The 8,834-nt window shown below is 43.2% G+C and overlaps 1 long non-coding RNA gene across 1 annotated transcript; it reads left to right on the forward strand.

Moving 5' to 3' along the window:
* The first annotated feature begins 3,944 nt into the window (after positions 1-3,944).
* LOC108584735 lies at positions 3,945-8,574 on the forward strand. Its single transcript, XR_001900197.2, has 2 exons — positions 3,945-3,985; positions 5,220-8,574. It is a non-coding gene; the product is annotated as an uncharacterized LOC108584735 (long non-coding RNA).
* Positions 8,575-8,834: the final 260 nt, after the last annotated feature.

Raw genomic sequence — 8,834 nt, forward strand, 5'->3', positions numbered from 1 at the left:
CTAGGTTGGTGATTATTTTCTTTCAACACCATAAATATTTCCTTGCTTCTCCTCTTACTTGCATTGTTTGTGAAGAGAAGTCTAATGAAATTCTTATCCTTATTCTTCTATAGATAAGGCAGGTTTTTCTCTGCTTTCTTTCAAGATTTTCTCTGTCTTTGGTTTTCTGCAAGTTTGAATATGATTTGTTAAAGTGTAGACTTTTCTATATTTGTCCTGATTTGTGTTCTCCAAGCTTCCTGGATCTGTGGTTTTGTATCTATCATTAATCCTGGAAAATTCTAATCCATTATTACTTCAAATATTCATTCTACTCCTTTCTTTCTTCAGCTTCTGGTGTTCCCTTTGTGAATATATTACTTGTTATGTTATTATCCCACAGTTCTTGGATATTCTGTTCCAATTTTTCATTCTTAGCATTTCAGTTTGTGGGAAGTTTCTCTTGACATATCTTCAAGCTCACTGAATATTTTCTCATCTGTTCTTTCATGCTGTCCACTTTTACATTAGAACCCTTAGCATATTAAGTATAATTATTTGAAATTCTCAGTCAAATAATATCAAAATCTTTTCCGTATGTAAGTCTTGTTCTGTTGTTTGCTTTATCTTTTCAGAGTGTTTTTCTTGCCTTTTAATATGCCTTGTAATTTATTGTTGAAAGGCAGACTTGATATATTGGCTAAAAGGGCCTGAGGTAAACAGATCTTTAGGATAAGGGTTTATGTTTATCTGGTTAAGAACTTGGCTGTGTTTATCACTTACCATAGCTGTAGATGTCCGAGATTTCAGTTTTCTTTAGTGTCCTTATTTTTGTTTTCCCTGTTGCTTTTGATTTTCCCTAGACATTCTTTCTTAAATAGAGCCTCAGGCTTGCAGTTGTTTCAGCGTAATCTGTTATTACTACACAGGAGCGCTACTGATGTGGTGTTGAGGTGTGAGGGTAGAAATGTTCTGTAATCCTATGATTTGGTCTCAATCTTTCAGGGAGCCTTTGGCCCTGGCCTGTGACCCTCACAAGTGCTTCCCAGCTTTTGTTTTACTCCTTAGGTGAGACAGGAAGTTAGTTAAAGGGGGCTGGAGTTGGTTACAGTTGTCCCTCAGCATTGGCAGGTGCTTGATTCCAGGACTTCTCACAAATACCAAAATTCATGGATACTCAAGTCCTTGATATAAAATGGTATAATATTTGCATATAACCTATGCACATCCTCCCATATACTTTAAATTATCTCTAGATTACTGATAATACCAAATACAATGTAAATGCTATGTAAATAGTTGTTATACTGTATTGTTTAGGGAATAATGACAAGTAAAGAAAGTCTGTAGGTATTCAGTAGTGATACAATTAAAAAAATTTGTTTTGGTCTAAGGTTAGTTGAATTTAGGGATACAAAACCTATGGATACAGAGTGGGGACTGTATTTCCTTTCCCCTACATTGTAACCAGTATAGATTCCCTTGAGGGCAAGTGGAGAACAGAATGCTCAGATGGTTACTTTCCCCTTTTGCTGGAAGCATCAGGGGGTTTCCCCCAAATTTTCACCACAAGACTCTGGTAGGGCTTTTGGAGGTGAAACTCATGAAAACGTGGAGGCCCCTCTAGGACTGGACCCCAGGAGTTTTTAACACACAGTCTAGGCCCCACTCAGCTTCCAGCAGTTTGTCCATTACAGTTTTTTTCCTCCTAGATCCTGGCTCCAGTGGCTTTGGCTCCTGGTTCTGTATTCGTCTATTTCTCCGGTCTTGATTCTCTGGTGGATGAAAAAAAGAGTTGTGGATTTTCAGTTTGTTCAGCTCTTTTCTGTTGTGAGGATGAAGGGGTGGCTGCTGAGCTCTTCACATGTCAGAGCAGAACCCCAGAAGTCCAGATGAGCTTTGGATACAAATACTCAAGCCTTTAGTAAGCTTAGAGGATTTATCGCTTCTCTTCCATGCGCTCTCGACTGCTTTCTGGAGTCTCTGTTGTTACAGATACTAGATCTCTCCACATGTTTTCTATCTCTATAGCACATAATAAATGTTTAGTAATGTTAGCTACTATTATTTTCTACCCATTATTTTAATCTTCAACCTTTTTCTTGATTGGAGAAGTTTCTTGAAATAATCTAATTCACAATTCCTTTTTCTGCAGCACTTGGTCTGCCACACAGTGTCACCAATGTGTTTGAAAAAATTAGTCCAAGCTTATGGGGTACATGTGACATTTTGATACATGTATATAATGCGTAGTGATCAAGCCAGGATATTCAGGGTGCCCATCACCCAGGAACAATACATTTCTGTTAAGCATAACCACCTTACTCTGGTATCAAACATTGAATTTATTCCATCTTACTCTATGTTTGTGTCCTTTACCCCACTTCTCTTCTTCTCCTTGCCCCCACTCACCCTTCCCAGCCTCTGTTGTCTCGTTTTGCACTCTATACCTCCAAGTGATCAAATTTTTTAGTTCCCACATTTGAGTGAGAATATGCAGTATCTGTCTTTCTGTGCCTGGCTTATTTCACTTAAGATAATGACCTCCAGTTCCATCCATGTTGCTGCCAATGACATAATTGTATTTGTTTTTTATGGCTGAATGATGTTCTACTGTGTGTATATATACTACAGTTTCTTTACTTTATCCATTCATCTATTTATAGGTGCTTAGGTTGATTCCATACTTTAGCTGTTGTGAATAGTGCTGAATAAACCTGTGTGTGCAGGTGTCCCTTTGGTACATTGATTTATTTTTCCTTTGAGGAGATACTCAATAGAGGGATTACTGGATCAAGTAGTAATTCTAGTTTTAGTTTTAAAAAAGGTAAAAAACCAGTTTTTTGAAGTATTTAATACTAAAAATGTTTAAATTTCTTATAGATACAATATTTTTTGCAATTTACTTTTTTTCTTTTATATTCTGAACATAGCAAAATACTGTAAGAATGATTAGGGACTGACATATTTAATAAAGTCATGACTAAGTTTTACTTCTCAATGTACTCTTTTTTTATAGAGAATGTGTTATATGTCCAACCACTGATTTTTGGTTCTTGTGAAGTGCTTTCTTTTGTGGATAGTTGTTCACTTTGGTGTTCCTGCAGAGGGGGTGATGGCTGGAGGCTTCTATTTGGCCACCTTGCTCCACCTCTCCTATTTTAGGTTTTTTGATAAATCTCTATACAGTTTTCCATAGTGACTCTACTAGTCTACATTCCCACCAAAACTGTATAAGAGTTCCCGTTTCTTCAGATCCTCACCAACATCTGTTTATTTTTGTCTTTTTAATAGTAGCCATTCTGACTGGGTAAGATGACATTTCATTGTGGTTGTGATTTGCGTTTCTCTGATGATTAGTGATGTTGAGCATTCCAAAACAATTTTCAAATATGGCCATCATATTTTGTGATTTGGTACAATCTTTACTGATCTCACATTTTCCCCTCTAGTTAGTAGCTGCTCGATTTCACTGATATCATGGTAGCCGCTTTCTTTTATATAATAGGTGAAACTTAGCCCCCTGTTCCTGCAAGGATTCCCCCCCCATTTCCTTTAGATGTTATGTAACCTGAGCTAGAAATAATGCAGTGCTGTTAGGATGTAGCAAAACAACTCTAGGGTGTGGGTTTACTCAGAATGTATGCCATGCCAGCCCCCACAGTCAACCCCCATAAACCTCCCTGGTGTGTGAGCTCGGGGCTGCCTCTGCCTGTCAAGGAGCAGCCTGGCAGGTCAGTAAACTCACTTGGCTGACTTTGGGTCTACTCATCCTTTCTCTTAGCTGACCTTACAATAGCGACTTGCTCAACATCAGCTATGTATTTGCACTTGCTAGTTCTAAGCGCTGTGATGAGTATTTGAATAATTCATTTTATTTTTACTTTTTAGAGACAGAGTTGCCCAGGCTGGAGAGCAGTGGCATTATTATAGCTCATTACATCCTTGACCTTCTGGGCTCAAAAACATCCTCCCACCTCAGCCTCCCAAGCAGCTAGGACTACAGGTGTGTGCCACTTCACCTGGCTAATTTTCAATTTTTTTTTGTAGCAATGGGGGTCTAACTATTTTTCCCAGGCTGATCTTGAACTCCTGGCCTCAAGTGATCCTCCTGCCTTGGCCTCCCAAAGTTCTGGGATTACAGGTGTGAACCCCCAAAATATGAGCCAGGTCTCAGTTAATTTAGAAAGTTTATTTTGCCAAGGTTGAGGACACGTGCTTGTGAAACAGCTTTAGGAGGTTCTCACGACACGTGCCCGAAGTGGTCAGAGCACAGTTTGGTTTATACTTTTTAAGGAGACACGAGACATCAATCAACATATGTAAGATGAGCATTGGTTTGGTCTGGAAAGGGGGACAACTTGAAGCAAAGGTGGGAAGACTCAAGCCCAGAGGGGCCTTCCAGGTCATAGGTAGATAAGAGACAAATGATTGCATTCTTTTGAGTTTCTGATTAGACTCTCCAAAGAAGGCAATGAGATGTGCATTTATCTCAGTGAGCAGAGGGTTGAGTTTTCATAGAATGGGAGACAGGTTGGCCCTAAGCAGTTCCCAGCTTGACTTTTCCCTTTAGCTTAGTAATTTCGGGGCCCCAAGATTTCCAAGATTTTCCTTTCACACAGGCATGAGCCACCATGCCCAGCCCGTAATAATTCATTGAAGTTTCATATGAACCTTATGAAAATGGTATTTTTTCTTTCATATTCATTCAAAACAGAGGAGTCAACTTCATTGTAGAGAAGCTGAGCAACTTGTCCAAGGCCACATGGCTGCCAAGTAGCTGAGCTGGGGCTCGGGTTCCTTTCACCCTGTTGCCTCTCAGCTGAACTGCTCCAATGAGTGTAGCTTCCTCTTGGCTGCTGCTCTTGCCTCTGCTGCTGAAAACAGCTAACACTTACTGAATGCTTGTCATGTTACGGGTCCTCTTCTAAGCATTTAAAGTCCATTAACTTATTTTAGCTGAGCACCACTTGTGAGGTGGCCACTGATTTGATCTCCCATTTTACGGGAGAGGAAGAAACAAGGCACAGGGAGCTTGAATACCTGGGACTGGCCTGTGATGAAGCTGGGATCTCACTGCAGTTAGATGTTAGTTTTCAAAGTTTCTCCTGTTTCATGGAGTTTTGTTTTTTAGAAAGACTTTTGCTCTCATTCCTTATATCCATCGTTTATCCCTTCATTTTTTTTTCTTCCTAGTCATTCAAAACTGTATGTTGAGAGACTGCTTACTCTTCTTCTAGGTGCTGGGGATTAAACCGCGCCTGGGAATTTGTATTCCAGAAGAGAAGGACATTGAGCTAGAAGGATAGGTTTGCAAGTGAATACTGTATTAAGATGTGAATTTGTGGGTGGCAGTGCTCTTGTATTTGTCCCTGTTTTCATCTCCAGCCAGGTGGCTAAACCCGTTGCATATTTCTGCCCCTGGGATTGTTTGTTGGGTTGGAGGGTGGGTGGCAGCAGAAGCTGCAGTCTCTGGCAGGAGTCAAAGGGAGTGGTAACATTTCAGAGAGGATGAGTTTTTGGTGTAGGAGATCACAGCATTCCCAGAGGGGTCATGCTTCAAACGCAGTGGGGCTTCCACATCTGAAGGGACCGTGAGACCAGGCAGTAGCCCAGGGAGCACCTGGCAACCCCTGGGGTGTTTGTGTGGGGAACCAGTCATTACTGAGATGGAATTTCTCAGCACCCTGAGGAATGAGCTTCTGAGTCAGAAATAAATTCAATCAATCAATCAGTCAGTGAATATTTCTTGTGTCTCTGGGTTGGTGGGCTTCAATTCACAGCCACCCAGCACATTTGGTCCATCTCTGGAATGGCAAAGAATATTTACATCATGCACAACTGCACCCCATGGTCTGATGATGACGCCCATTGGAGAATTGGTGAGCAGAAATAAGGCTCTCAGAAGCTGCTGTTGGGAGGGGGATGAAACTGAGTTTGAAGAGTAGCCTGAATGTTTTCACCCGCTGGTCAGATATGAGGGTCACCAGAATGGGGGGAGGTAAATCACTTACGCCACAGTGCTGAGGAGTGTTCTTTTTTTTCCTTTTTTTTTTCTTATTTCCCAGGCAAAATGCCCTATGACTGCGAAAGAAGAACATGAATCCTGGCATTCAAGAATATTCCTACAGTGGCCCAGCCTGATCATGCTACGTAAGGCGTAGGCCAATGCATTGCCCCACCTGTGGAGAAGGCTGCCATGGTGGAAATGAACCCACTAGAAACAATGGGTGTTTTTGGGAGAATGAAGCTCCCACTTGGCCCCAGTAGAAGAGCATCTGAGTCTTGCTGGGGCCCATTTCTGAGATGCACGAGAAGTTAATCAACATTTTAGAGTCAGAAGAAGCCTGTTTGATCCCTGGGGCCCATTTCTGAGATGGACCAGATCAGAGGCTGAGAAACTGTGGAGCTCAGTGATGTCAAAAGGGTGAGGCCCTTGGGCCCCAGGGCTCTCAGAGCACAGGAAGCTTCAGCGCTAAGTCTGACTACTCAGAACTCCAGAGTATGCCTTCTTGGTGCTGCAACCATCACCAGCGCACAGTGGGCCGCCGAAAAGTGTCTGCACCTACCCAGTGAGGACGGGGTGCAGGGGCTCGTCCTCAGCGCTGAACTTCACAAGCCAGGGCTGTGCCATCAGAACATTGTGGACAAACCTGGGTGGCATGTCCCATTCCAAGCTCTATCTAACAGACCCTCACCCTCACACCTGCTCCCAACCACAGATGCTGTAAAGGCTGGGTGCTAGTGGGTGACGGAAACCAGTCAAAGAGAAGGCTGATTTTGGTGGCTCGCACCCAGGCCTTGCTGTTCAGGCCAGTACATGCTGACATGTCACCAAAGCTAATTATCCTGAAGGACTCTCCCAAACTCCTGGGAACTGGGCTTTTAATCCTGGGTCCCAAGAGTGAGGGCGCACCCTCTGCCCTTTGTGGGGGGCGGGGGCCTACTGGTGGGGGGCACAGTGAGGTTAACCAGGCGTACCCTGCCTCGGGGATTGGTCCTGAGGAGGCCACTGGGACATATGGGGAGACATGGGACATTTCACAGGGTGTTCAGCCATAAGGAAATCTTGCAGTTGATGTTAATGGCTGAGGAGGGCTTGGGGGCAGGAATCCAGGGTGGACCTGACTGTAGTTGCTGGGACACCACTGGTGCTCCTTCCTAGGGAGACTGCTGCCCGCTCTGGGTGTGCTTTTGTGTGGAGTGGGGAAGGTGGTGCTTGTGCCGGCTGGGCAGTGGAGCGTTTCAGACAAAGAGCCATGTGTTGGGGGGTTCAGAGGTGAGAAGGGGCAGCAGGCAGGAGACCTCAGTTAAATGTAAAAAGCGCCAAGAAGATGTAAGCACAAGAGAGAGGTGGTCAGATGAGGGTTAGTAAGCTCAGCAGGGAGAAGAAGTACATTTGGACTTGGTGCAGAATTCCTTGGTAGATTAGAGGCTTATAGAGCGGGGTCTGGGTGCTCCATCCAGGGGGTCCTTTGTGGGCCATGGGTGCTGTGCTGTGGGAGTCACTATCTGTGGCTGTGGGGTCTTCAGCCGACCTTGTCTTGCCCACTCGCTGCCTCTGCCAGAGGCATGGATACAACAGGGAGCCTCCCTGTGGACTGGCTTTTCTCCCCAAGCCATGGGGGCCCATGGGGTCTTCTGGGAGGCAGTGTTGGCCTCACCACTAAACAGCCGTATGACTCTGGGCAAGACTTTTCCATCTAAGCCTCCATTGCCTCACTGTTGAAATGAGAGTAACGATCCCTTCTTGAGAGTGTTAGAAAGCGGAACAGACTGGCCCTGGTAGATGCTCAGACACTTGGCTGTTTTAATTATTCCTAGTACAGGCAAACCTGCCCCCACCACCCCACGCTTGTGGAGACTTTGCTGGGTTTAATGGCCCTCCTTTGCCTCTAGTCCTCTCTACACTTTATTTGGCTGAAGTTCACTTCAACAGGGGGATGTTCAGCCAGGACAGGAGGGAAGCTGGTGCTTCTGACTTTTTGGATTTGTTTCAGCTGTATACAATGTTTTGGGTTGACCATTTAATTCAGATTTCCTAGTTCTCACACACCTTGGAGGATTTTTTCCCCAGAAATACTACAAAATTGGTAACTTTGCCTCATGTAAAGAGGCTGCTCAATGAATGAATTAAGCTAGATTAGAACAGCTGGGTTTCACCAACCCCAAGGGGCCCAGGAATAGAATTCAAAGGATCAGTGAACTAGAGGTCCAGGCATGGTGGCTCATACCTGTAATCCCAGCACTTTGGGAGGCTGAGGCTTCAAGAGCTCAATGAACTAGAATGGGAGAAGATTAGAGCTTAACTTCTGAAATTTAGAATTTACTTCAGTTATAAATAGCAAAAAACCAACCTTTGTAGTAGTACCAGAAACTGAGACTTTGTTATTTCTAGAAATCTCAGCTTTTCACATATTGTTACAGCTGCCACTGATTTCTCAAAATGTCATTTATGCCCATCACAAATGAGCATATCATGAATTTATGGTAATTAGACCTGCCATTAGGTCTTGTTGTTTACTGTGTTAAAAAACAACATCTATCTGCATAGCCCCCACTTGTTCATAATTGGATAAATTAATTGAAATGCAATTAGTTTTCTTTGTAATTATAAATTTCGGAAGACGTCCATAGGCTTCTTCTGACACTAAAAAGTTGATTAACTTCCAGCCATTGGAGAACCGGAAGGTTAAAGTGGCAATTCCCAGTTTAGCCACAAGAGGGAACTATTTCACAACTTATGTTTAAAAAGATCATAGCTGGGATTTTTCTTATTCCCTCTTAACTCGTTCTAAAATTGGTTCAAATTTTCTTCTTTACTGTTAGCAGTGTAATTGAGGTGCTGTGATGAG

The sequence above is a fragment of the Papio anubis genome, unplaced genomic scaffold, assembly GCF_008728515.1.
Source record: "Papio anubis isolate 15944 unplaced genomic scaffold, Panubis1.0 scaffold279, whole genome shotgun sequence".
Taxonomy (NCBI): domain Eukaryota; kingdom Metazoa; phylum Chordata; class Mammalia; order Primates; family Cercopithecidae; genus Papio; species Papio anubis.